Consider the following 13,521-nt stretch of genomic DNA (forward strand, 5'->3'; position numbering starts at 1 on the left):
GCACAGCTACTTTGCTATCAGCGGACAGGGGCCATCTGACACCAGCTGAGGATCTGGCCCATCACCCCTAGCCAGACAACCAGCAATGGATAGCTCTTGGCTGGGCCAATTGACCGGGCCAATACACAGCTGTATCGAGGAACACAAGAGCTTAGATGCAACAGATAAGTCTGAATAAATCCGTGCTGCACTCACCATTCATTTGCCCTAGAAATAACAGCCTCGTCAGAGCATCGTGTACTGGCAAGAATAGCAAAGCATCCGACATGATGAATAATGTTTACATCGAGAATCCAGATGTCATTTTCCATCCTGTAGCTTTAGAAATAATGGCCTGTTACTTCTTATTAAATCAAGGGTAATCCATTCACCTACAGGCCCAATGATAGCTGTCTCTGCTAATCTCCACTCAGGGAGCTATATTCATCAACAAGGAAGGCCTGTGTTTCTAGCAACAACTGGAAGCCCAATGATCTTCAGCAATGAAATTTCAAATATCAATTAGTAGTTTGAAAGTATGGGTCCATCAGCGCAGCCCAGCATTTACATAAAACCCAGTTTTCCATCAGTAGTGTGACCTCCTGTGTCCTCAAGCGTGCAGACCCCAATATTATTCATTTCCTTCACAAACCTTGTTACTGACTAGCAATAAAAAGCTCAGTGACTCTCTTCAGTGATGATTCTCCCAGTGTCATACAGCACTTCAGCCAGTTTAATCCTCCTCTGGATGGATCTGATTTCAAAATTGGCCCTGCTTTGAGCTGGGGGTTGGATGAGATAACCTCCAGCAGTCCTTTTCAACCCAATTTTTTCTATGCGGGAATTGGTGATAATAGCTACGATTAAAATGCCATGACCTTGAAAAACAACAGAAAGTTCTCTTTACACAGCCTTTATGCAGTTTGTTTTTCCTAGTTAGGTTGAACCACTAACATCCTTGATTTGACCTGGCAATTACGGCAACGTGCACGTGTCTTCCTTTGTCTTTCTGCCTAAGTGTGAAGAAAGGTTATCTTTGGGGGAAAAAAAAAAAAAGGAAATTTAAAAAACAGAGATTAAATAAACAAGTGTGTGACCAATTTATTATGAGATATTTGCACACAGCAAGATCTGGTCACATCTACTTTCAGATTCCAGTCCTTCGCTTTGGGGCTTTTGGACTGTAATTGTGTTCAGTCTTCTATTTATACAATGAATCTATAATGTAATTTCATGAGGTACTGAGATGCACTGAAAAACATATGAGCACTAAGTTGCTCTGCCTAATCCATATGAAACAGTGTTGGAAATCAGCCTGGTAAACATGGCAAGAGAATGAGCAAGGATTTCATCTGGGGCTCTGACACTAATCTAAAAAGGATTATCAAGGAGATAGCCTGAGATGCAGAGCACTTGAACAGAGAGGACAACGAATCCTATTTGAATGAATGCATTGGATTGCAGGTGGCTTGTAAGCGATTAGCACATGGACTTCATACTGACCAAGCCGGCAGGAGTTCATCCCTCACAGCCCTGCACCAGTTACATTTACTGCTCCATTCGCCGAATACAAATAGAGGTTAAGAGAAACAGATGATTTTCAGACATTAGCTTTTAATAGGGACAGCATGTCTGGCAAGATGGAACGAATGAAAAGCCCTTGCTGTTCACAGTTGTAATCCACCCCCAGTTGTCTCGCTGTCATTTCTCCACAAGCTCCACCACTTGTTGCTTTGGGGAACCCGCATCGACACTAATTGATATTAAGACAGCCAATGCTCCGTGCTCGGTGCCCCAGCAGAAGGTGGCTCTTACGCTGAAGTTCACGCTATGTGCCAAAGGTGGTGGTGCTTGTGACCACACTCCTCTGACCTCCCTGCTCTGTTTTGCTTCTCTTGTTTGCTCTTTAAATTGTATGTGGTTCCTAATAACAGGTCAGCGAGCAACTGTCTGTTTGGGGTGATGGAAAGCAAAGATCAGGCCAGTGAAATATTTAAGTGCAGGTTTAACTTAAAACATGAGAATTACCCCTTTTGAAACAAAAGAAGTCACTCCTTCCCTCCTTTTGTTGCAGAAACCTAAGAGCCTGCCAATTGTCTTCCTCTGGCAAATTGAAAGTTTTGTGGCTTTTGGCCTTTTGAACTATAGGATTTAGTTTCCAAATATCAGAAAATGTTTTGTGGATTGTAACATGTGCAGTCCTGTGTTCCTGTATCCCATGTGCCTGAAGCCAAGCGTCTAGCCAAGATCAAGAATTTATGCGATATTTCAATAACAACTGAACAAATCCATGCTAATTCCATAAAAGAGCTGTCATCCATCCTCTTACTGTTCTCTTTGGTTTTTGGCTACAAATACATTACGCATGCCCTGAAGTCCCCTAAAATCTCCATAGGTTAGCGGGGTATCATGCAGTGAGCGAACAAGTTAAATAAAGGCTCTTTAAAGCCTGACAACTCTCTGCACGCCGTGGGGCTCCTAACAACCCTGAGCATTACTGCAAGCGCATCCAGCTAGAGCACAACCACCTCACAGTGATGTAGTGATTTCCTGAACCTACGCACTGGAAGATGGAGAACATAAAGGCACTCTCATTAGTCCATTCACTTCCCATATTTTCTTTTATTTTTCTTTTTTTTTCCCCCCATTGTTTCTGACTAAGGCTAATAAAGCTCATGAGATGGGAAATGTGTTAATTATACCAATACATTTCCATCTTTACAAGCCTAGTCAAATTCTCTTGCCAGTGTTGTTGAGTAGCCCTATTTCCACACACAAACACTCCCATATAGTTGTTCTATCAGCATGGCTCAGTGTATGGTTGAATTAGAAATTGTACCGGGTGACACAGAGCCTTCCTTGTTTGAAATGAAGCTGTCACAAATTTATCAAAAGTACCTTTTCCTTTTTTTTGCATGCTGTACAACGGAAGCTGTTACGTACACTGCGAGCGTTTATCCATGATAAAGTCATATTTGATTCAGTAAGACTGGAATGAGTTCCAGTAGGTTAAATATCTCAAAAGCCAAGGTTCCCTCTTTCTGGAGTTCACGTGCTTAGTTCACTTAGCTTTCCAAACATAAAAGTAATCATAACATAATAACATACCCAGGGGATCTGAAAACCTCACTGGGTAGTTCATGGGATGTATTAAGCCATCCACCATGCCTTTCATCCACTGGAAGATTTGTGCAAAATGGAGAACATCGTTATAAAAGAAGACAGATCATAAAATAAAGGGCCAAGCCCTCAAGTTGTGTATCATCATAAAGCCAGTAACATCGTACTGATTTGTGCCAGCAGAGAATCTGGCTCTTTGTATTTAAAATAGACGTAAATATCTCAGAGTAATAAAAGTGAAATATGCTTTAGCTGTACTTTAAGGAGAGATTTCAGCAAACTTTATGTTTAAATTTCTTGGTTGATTAGCCCACAATGGCTTCTAATCGCTTGGGAGAATTTTTAAAAATCAAACTTGAATATACTGAAGACATAGAAGCTGAGAAAGTTGTCTGCAGCTCATGGAGACTAACTTTTATTTTTTAAGGGAAAATAAATCCTTCAGCTCATTTGCAAATACCTATTGCATCCAATATTGAAGATTTGAAACTAGCAAAGCCTATTGTTTGAATGAAAGCTCAACACCTCATTTTCCACTCATCTTGCAAAGGATGTTCAGTGCTGTGGAAAATGATAGAGTAACATTATTACAAAAATGGAGTGATAGATAAATAGGATCTTTTGTGGGTTTTTGTTGGGTTTTTTTGGTTGTGTTTTTGTGTTTTTTTGTTTTGGTTTGGTTTTTTTAGCTAGCCCTTGCAGGTGGGTGGTTTTTGTGCGTGTTTGAAGATGGGATATGAATGCCTCCTATCAGCCCTCACAGAAGACCAGACAGAACCACTTACTGAAGCTCAGATTGGCGGTTGGGTTTAACCGAAACACTTGTTTTTTTCCGTGGTGCTCCAATTCTGTTCCTCACCCTGACTTTCGCTGCAGCTGAAGGCACTCAGTACCTCTGAAGACCCAACTATTCATGAGGCACGTCAGGTTTTCAGTAGAGGAGAGATAATGCAGACATTGCTGGGAAAGCTGCCTGCACCCCTGACTGCCCATCTGTAAAATGTAACTAATTTCATTCACTGGGGAGGGCTGGGAGGATTAATTGGATTTAGTGGCCACAATGTACTTTACATTGGTTGGGTGGAAGGAAACTGATAAGAGTTGAGGTGCAAATTTCTCAGAGGTGCAAGGAAAAAACTGACCAAGGAAGAGGGCAATTATTTAAAGAGTCAGTGAAGCAAGGAAAAGACAATTAGCATTGGTATCACCCTAATTCACAACAATTTACAACAATGAGGCCGAGCCACTCTTCCCATCAAGGCCGGAATGCATAATTTCTTGACCTTATTATAAAACATAATTAAAAAAACATGAGTGAAAAGGCTGTTTGTCCACATGGGCAAGCAGAAAACTCAAGGACACATGAAGGAGCTGAAGGACAGTGTTTCTGGGAGTCCTGGGTCTGAAAGACAACAACAGAGGGTCTATCAAGCCTAGGGTTACTCAATGGAGATGTTGCGAACACGTAACAGAAAATTTGAATCACACAGCCTTCACCGTATTTTCTGTCCATCAGGAGTCTCTCATCTGGACCTTGCTTGCAGGCAATCCCAATGCTAGTGTCCAAAAGAGCAAAGAACCACATAGCTGGCACATTCCACTGCATTGCACAAGGCTAGGATTCTTTTTTCCTGTATTCTTGTAGGTTATCTTAGATGTTAGCTTCAAATATCTCCAGCAATGCAGCATGGAACAAACATTAGAGAAGCAGATGGAATACCAGGAGCAGCAGCATCAATGCCTTCTGAGTGGATTAGAGGCTGGAGTACAGCTGCCACTTTCTTGATCTTTTATTAGCATATAATGTTATTAATTACAGAGTTAAAGGAAAGACACTCCGAAAGGGGCAAGAGAACAGGCCTCTAATGGAATCGTGACTGTTTTATACCATGGCATTTCTGTTCTCTTCTGTGTCCTGTTTTTCTTATGTGGAGTATGCATTTTATGTAGGAGGATTTTTTTTTAAGGAGTTTGTGGAGCTAGGGACTTAGGCCAGATCAGTTTGCAATAAGAAAAGTACACCTGCCTGACCTTATCACCTTTAAAAGTCTCCTCTATGATTTTTTTAGGTTGTTTATGGTGCTTGTGTTTAAGAGTCTTGTCTGTCCAGGGAGCAGTGGACAGACAAGTGGTAGATGTCCTGTTTAACTGTGGTTGCCTTCCTCTCCTCAATTAGGAAACAAAAAAACCCTGTTCTGAAGAAGTCCTCTGTTAAAAAGAATAGGTTTTTTTCTTCATCTGTGAAATGTGCAATTCTCAAATAGAAACACTTTCAGAAGATTTCCTACTGTAACTGTGGGATAGGGGCCGTGAGACAGAAACTATAGAATGACTAGTTTGGAATAATTAGTTTGTAACCAAGGTAATAGGTAATGAAGCTAACTGACCATGGCAATGTACAATGCCACTATGTTCCATGTACAGTCCCTACCCAACCCGACAATAGGGCTGGAGATATTAATCTTACGAAGTTGTTACGGACAGGTGCATCCACAGCGAGCATACTGCGCATGCCCGTAAGAAGAGGGTTATCCAGCGGACACGGGTGCGCGACCACCGATGACCACCAGAGACCCCTTGAGGACCACCGACTCAAATCACTGAGCATGCGTGATGGGGAGGAGAATATGTAAATGAATTCCAAGAAATGATTATCATAGGACTGCCTTTTCTGAGAAAAACGATGATTATGTATATTTTGATCCTACATAACCTGTGTGTTGGTGATTACCTGGCATGTACGTTGGGTGGAGCTATCCCCCGTGCATCCATCCAGCGCTGCAATAAAGAATGCCTGCCTTTTAACACTACATTGGTGTTACAAGGTTTATTCCTGGGTTTTGGTGACACTACTATGGAGGAAAATGTTCATCACTGTTAAAGGGCAAGAAATCTTTGATAATGCCAACTTTACACAGTGCATTTCATACATGCATCTTAAAGCCCTTTATAGACCATATAAGTATCCTTTTCAAAATTTATCCCAAAGGCCATTTTGAGCCACCCTAACCAGCCATATACTAAAAACTTGGGAACAGGTACCCCCAGACAACATAAATATGGTACAAATCAGTCTAAATTTACTGATTTTGGTGTATCTGCAAAATGCATATGGGCTGAAAATCAGCCTCCTTGCTTTTTACAGTTGTTTGCAAAAGACCTAGTGCACTGTAGATGAGATTTATAAAACTATTGATTTTTATTATTCATCTTTATGCCTGCCTTGTTCTCTGTCTGCCGGCTGATCACTGTCAGAGGTACTAGATTGTACTTATGGATAGGACCGGAGTTGATAGGATTAATTGATTTGATTACATTGAGTGAAATCAGTGGATTTCATATCAAATGGAATCAATAATCTGAATTACATTAGACAGATGAGCAAACATCGGACAGGATCATTGCTTTAGTTTTCATGGGCTGTTACGGTGGTTGAGATCAGTGGATTGAATTCATCTGTGCGAGATACAGGGACCGGCTCCATTTGAATCGCACTGGTGGGCTCAATAACTCCAATTCCTTTTTAACTTGAGTTTTTACTGATCTTTATTATAATAATTATACCTAGCGGCAATCACCCTCTCTGGTACACACAAAAAAAGTTCATTATATGACACAGAGATGAAGTGGCTCGTTTTCCCCCTGTTCTAATTTGGTAAATGGTGATTACAGAGGTAGGAGCTCAGCGAAACCCAATGAGCCTTGATACGTTAGTTAGATTTTTAGCAAGTCATCTTTACTGAGACCTAACTGCATGTAGCCAAGTAAGATGACAAGTCCAAAACTCTTGCCTGCTGGTAGTGTTGTTATTCTCTTGATTATCCTCCAGCATGTTGAACACTTCTGTGTTAGAAGGGCAGCACAAACGGCTATAGCATCGCACGCGGCCGTCTTTCTCTTGTCCTTAATCAGAACTGCTGAACTGTTCTGTAATCCCCGAGAGGAAAAAAAATTCATTAGATTTCATCTTTTTTCACTCCTGAATGCTGAGCGTCTCTTCCTTTTTCTCTCGCTTCCTGAGGGAAATGTGTGAGGAACTAATGTTTAGAAAAAAATATTATCTTTTGCAATTCCCACATGACGCTGAATTCCATCTTCTGCATGAAACTGCAGTCAAATGTCACTGTAACAGAGGGTTAGGATGTTAGCGGCATTTCCTTTCAATTCAGTGATCAAAAATAGAAGATTAGCCGCCTCTTTCCCAGCTTAGTGACACAAAAACCATGGGATTGGTCTGTGAAAGTAAAAGGCAGACAGTATTGGCAATGAGAAGAAAGTTCAGTGGGTCATGACCGAAGCTGTCATTTGAAAATAAAAGTTCATTCATATTTTCACATACATAACACTACCAGATTAGGGTGCACAAGACAGAAGTTCGGACAGGAGGTCAGGGAGGGATGGAAGAAAGGATTAGAGCCAGAGGCTGGCTTCACCTGCGAACTCCCTTCAAGGTCAACTCAAATCTTCTGTATTTATCACACATTTATGTCCAGCAAGCATTTCTTGTTAAACTAATTTAAGTTGTACTGAAAAATCAACATTATTGCTAGAAGAAGAGAGCTCAGACTCTTGTTGCTTTGTCTCTTCTTCTGCTCTTCAGATTTTCTTTCTGCCTAAGAAATGAGGTCAGAGACTGAATCCACAACTGGCATCCCTGGAGATAAACAGATTTCCACCAGGTCTGGTGCTATGGGAACCATCCCAGACAAGGGGTGGATATGAAGGAGGGACAAGGCTACCCTTCAGGATACCTGCCTTCCTCTTCTTACTCTACCTGACAGCATGGGTGAGTCATCTAATTTCTCCATGTTCTCATTGCTCAAATACACGTACACCAAAGGACATTGTGGCAAAAGACAGAGGATAAAAGCAAAATAAAATTATTTGGAAATACAGACAATGCCAGTGTCTGCCCTTGCATCTTTCCTCTGCTCAAACTGTAAACTTTTTATTCACAGCTGTAACTTACAGCTGTAACTTACTGTTTATTTACAGAATATCGACTTCATTTGAACTTGGGGGGACCGACATTTTATTATGGCAAGTGGTTGCCCATTGTACTTATGCACAACTGGATAAGGACATTTCCTGTTCTTTGTCTGGAAGGGCAGACTGGATTGGGCTATTAAAAAACAAGGGAATATGTCTGGTTCAGAATATGAAACACACAGCAGTATTGCACTATTTAGCTATTTATACAATGCTCTCCAACCTTATTGAATGCTAAGGGATTGGCTCAGTTTAAAAACACATTAATGCAGAAAGCCAGATTCATGTTACGCACAAAGAATAGAAAAGCTGCAGCATTCAGCTCAATAATATCTCAGTGAGTCCAACTTGCAACTCATCAATGTTGCGAGCTATCTATTGAGACCTGGTGTCTCTCATCCCCTTCCTCCCGCTCTGTCTCGCTCTCCCCCTCTGCCTGGGAAGGCTGAATCTCATCTGTCTGCAGTTAGCGGAAACCGAAGTAACTGGACTTGCTGCTGGAACAGAAGAAATATGTGATGTTAACAGTTCATTGAGCTGTGAGATGAACAAGCTGGGTGTTGAAAAGGAAATCCAAGCTAAGAGTACATTTCCAGTGTTAATAAAGCTTTTCCCTTTTGTTGTATATTTCCAAACACTGATTCTACAATGGTTGTCATCCGTTTTCTTCCAGAATTAGACAACAGGACAAATTTAAGGTATCTTGGACTCATTTATCCTTGCTAAATGATAGCTCTCACTGCTGCATTAGGAGATCTGTTTCCTCCTCCATCTTTTGTTAAAAATTCTGTCGTGTCTAGAGCTGTTATTGCCTTTTGCAACAAAGACTTCTACAACAGTTTTAAGTCTGTCTCGCCTGCGTCCCCCTTTAAACATGAAGCGATAAGCCGGAAAGCAAGACGTGAATTTACTAGGAACAGGAGCAAGACTGCTTTCTAGTCAGCGGAAGATGAAGCAATATCTCTTTTGATAGGTGAAGGCACTTTGCTGTCTTACATGATGACAGTGTTTTTGGGACCCAGACTTGTTGCTGATGATGGAGCAAACTTCATACAAGAGCAACCATGAAGACAAGTGGAAAAGACACAAGGAGCCGGGTGTATGCGGCGAGATAGTAACAGAGAAAAACCCACACAGGTGAAGTTTTTCTTGAAAGCTACAGTTTTCTTCAGAATGTGGTACCTCAGAGAAAATACTTTCTCCTCATTTATTTCCAACCACTGAAGCATTACCATAAAAGCCATGTTATTTCCACTTTTTTAGAGAATTAGCATAGGTAAGGCAGGTGGGGGTGTGAGCTACTGTTGCCAGATGTTTTTGCTCTCACTCTATGTGAGCAGATGTTGCATCCAGGCTGCTCTGTGCTATTCTTGGCAGGAGCTAACTCAAATAAAACTTTGCACTACACTTTTAGATGGAGAAGAGTTTTGGCTGGCCTTTTTTTTTTTTTAGGAACATTATGTGTAGCAATTGCATAGCCTGAAATGATTTAGAGACCATGTATGTTACAGTAAGACCATTTGGCGTTTACTTTCATAAGCCACAATGGAGACCTCATGCTGCAGCGAGGTTTGTCTTGAATTTGTGTTTCACTGTCACAAAGCCATCATCATCTGCTTTTGCTTCTGAGTTTTATCTTTTGCTCAAGAGAGGAGTACCATATATTATTCACATCGCATTAGTGTTCACAACATGTGAGGTGCTGGACAAATGCATTATAAGCAAACAGTCCGTGCTGTGAAGTGTTTACAATCCAGGCAGAAAAAGCAGATGAAATTTAGAGGAAAAGAGATGTAACATAAACCCAAAATGAGATAAGAAAACATTCAAGGTGTCATGATTAACAGATGTGTTGTTAATTCTGGGGTTTTTTTTTTAATATTTCATTTTATTGGCAGAGATGGTTGAAATTTTTTCAAAACTCTCCCTCCTCCTGCTAAAAGAAGTTTACTGTGAAAACACAAAGCCAGTTTTTGCTCTGTCTTTTGAACTGAATTTTTATTTTCAGAAATGCTTTTCGTCCTTTGAAAACTCAGCTGCAGAAGAGCTTCATTAAACTCTATTTTCAAAAAATCACATGTTGGATTTGTCTTTAAAAAAAAAAGAAGAAAAAAATCATCCAGAATTATACTCTCCATAAAAAAACTGTCCTTCCTTGAAAATTCTTCCCATAATTTCATGTTTGCAGCACTGACACCAGGTACCGTGTCATATGCTCAAATCCTTCAACTTGTACACTATCATTGCCTTGTGTTCATCCCCGGGTCACCTCCAGAAGCATCTGCCAGGTATCTCTCTGCTTTATTTTGGCTATTTTTGATCCTCGTGGTGGGTAATGACTGCCACACTTACGGCAGCTCTCTCCTCTTTTGAAAACACCTTTTGCCTGTGAAAGACCAGTTCACACACAGCAACTGGGCTTCTTCCAGGCCTGCTTTTGCCAAGCACAAAGCTGCTCTCCATCTCTCAGGAGAGCAAAAATATCCTTCTTCTTGCATAAATACTGGCCACCGTTTTCTGTACTGCAGGTCCAGCCCCTACCATGCCATCTAACCTGCCCTGGGCTGCCCTAGGCAGAGGGAAGGCTGGAGAGGAGTAACAGGGAGGGCAACAGGGATCCGCACCGAGCAAAACCCTCCTTTGTTATAACTCTCCTCTCTAATCCCATGGAGAAAGGCAAGGATTCTGCTCTGGCCGTGTGACTCCTCCTGTCCCCTCAATTCTCCTTTCACAGGCTTTGTTAAACTCCTTCCAACCCTTGTTATTTCTCCCCGCTCCAGGGAGTCTTCCTGCTCTTTCTCCTCCTCTGAAAAGTGCCCTGAAGGTTGACACCAGCCCTGCTGTGAGCTTGCTGGGGTGATCACCCATTAGCCTCTCAAACGGAGCTGGAGTTTGGTTTCCATCAGCCATTTCTGAAAAGTTCTTCTGACTTACCTGCAAAAACCACAGAAATGTGGGTTAGCTGCCCAGCAAATTTTGCAGTCATTTACACCAGCAGGACATACAACTACCAAATCAGAAGAGGAACGTCCTGCCCCAGCCTTGCGCTCATTTATAGTGGTGCAAACCCTTCCAGAGCACACAGGAGAACTAAGCCATGGTGGTGAATAACAGCAATCTCATTTCCCTGTTTAAGTCTCCTGTTTAATTCCTCTCCAGCCCTAGTCCCATCCCCAGCACAGCTCAAGCCTGCTGTAACCAAGAGGTGACCTCCCACTCACCAGAGCAGAGCTGCATAGCCCTTGGTTGCACACAGAAAACTAATTTTTGTATCCTTCCAGCCTGCTCACCACTCCTGAGGGATCTGGTGGCTCCTTTGCTGGCTGAGCTCTACACCACACTTCTGTCATCTACAGAAATACGAGTTTACCTGATACTGGCTCTTGGAGGATGTCCTATCTCATGAAGACTACAAACATGTATCTCTTATCGTAAGCCTGCACATTTATCACCAGAAGTCCAGAGCAAGCTGGTAGCTTTGTAGGTGGCAAATTTTCCATTTAACTATGGGATTTTAGCTGGCTTTTTCTAGCAGGTCTTTTTTATTAGCAGCTCATCTTCAGTGAGTCCTTGAATCGTACAAATGCCTTTGTGAAACTACAGCAGAGAACATCCTTATTTTATTTTCCTCACTGCCTTTCAGTTCAGTAGCAACATCCTTGAGGTGTCCTGTAAAATCCTGAAGCACGGAAGCAATAACCTGTGTTTGCTTCTAGACAGGAGATGGCAAGTCCAAGTGCGCAGCCACTTTGATGTGATTTTTAGGAGCAGGGATTATATTGCCAGTGCTAACATGCTTTCTTTAGACAATTCGTATTTCATTGAAACCAAGCAGACTGCATCACTGTAAGGAGTGGGGGAGAACCACTGTTCTGTGTCATGTCACAGAGCTGAGTACAGACAGAGAGGGGGGAGCTGGGCAGGCGCTGGGCATCCTGCTTCATGCGGAACTCCCTTTAGAGGAAAATAAATATATCCAGAAGCAAATGAGGTCCTATGGTGTCATTTTTTAGTTCCCTTTCAATGAAATGTCACAGACAAAATGTTTTCAGTTGGTCAGAATATTTTATTTTGAACAAGGAGGAATAACTTTTTCTGAGTTTAATGTTATTCTTAATTCTTTTTATATTTTAAAGTTAAATCATTTGGATTCAGAAATTCCACCTTTTTTATCCCAAAAAAGATCAAATAAATCTTTTAATATATTAAAAGGTCCACATGAAAGTCCCAGCTACCGTCCGTCATCTTTCCCTGCATCCCTTTGTGCCGCTGCAGAAATCAGTAACTATTGGATTTCCTAGGTGTGATTCTGCCATCCACATAACAGATGGTAGCTGGGGTTTATGTCTCCTGTATGCTGTATGTTCTGCTCTGTTAAAAGTCCTTTGCCCATCTTCCTGCAGCATCATGCTTTGGATGGGGAGGAACCTGCACCATCCGTAAGGGCAGTGGTGCCTGAATGCTGCAGGGACCCTTCCCAGTGGGAGCAATGGCATGAGTGGCGTTAGCTGCAGCTGAAGCAGCTCCTGACAGTGAGAGGCAGCCTGAGGGAAGCCCGTTTCCAAATTATTTTAAGCTGTCTCACTCCATTTCAAAAATTTGCAGGTTGGGTTCAAATAAAATGTAGCTCTGATGTTGAAACGTCCCTTTGGCTTTCTTGGTGTGTTCACATCAAGGAAAAGGTGCTGTTCAGTCTGCCCGAGGCTCTGGCCAGCTTCGGTCCCACCACCAGTCAGCTCCACGTCCCTGCTCCACCCTGGTTGCTCTCACTGCGAGTTTCTCCTGGTTGTATTTCTCGGCTGATGCTGTGCTCTTTGGGTTTGGCAGCAGACAGTCCCATCAGTAAAACTAGAGTCTGGTTAAATTGCTGCTCCGTTTTGTCCTCTCCAAAGGAGTGCAGTAGAGGAATTTTGCGTTTTCAGGTTCCTGGGTGTCACGGTAGGTTATTGTTCGGGTGCTAGTTTCCTATTTGTTATCAACAGCTCAATTTTCTGCTTCAGCTGAGGTATGTTTGCAGGGCATTGTGGCTGGTCTCTCTTTTCTTTGTTTTCTACCAAATTTCTAGATTTCCTTTCCTTGCCTCTCCTCCAGCTTATTGAATTCCTGTTGATATGAAACAGACTTCACCATCTCAGTTGTTTTTCTCTCTAAGCTTTTCAATGTCTCCACTGTCAGCTCTGGTTTTGGTTCTCAGACTTACTTCTCTAGGCTATTTTCACAATTTATCATTGATTATTGTTGCTACTTTTAGTGTAACGTTTACTTTCAGATATGAACTCAGGTTTCACATTCAGAAAAGATTTCTATTGGAAAAATGAAAAAGCTATTGAAATGTAAAACTTACTGAAATAAATCATAGAATAATAATAATAAAAGAAAAAGTGTTGAAGATGTTCTGTTTCATTTATATAAATAAACTTAAAGGAACAGGTG

The sequence above is a fragment of the Grus americana genome, chromosome 20 (assembly GCF_028858705.1).
Source record: "Grus americana isolate bGruAme1 chromosome 20, bGruAme1.mat, whole genome shotgun sequence".
NCBI classification, from domain to species: Eukaryota; Metazoa; Chordata; class Aves; order Gruiformes; family Gruidae; genus Grus; species Grus americana.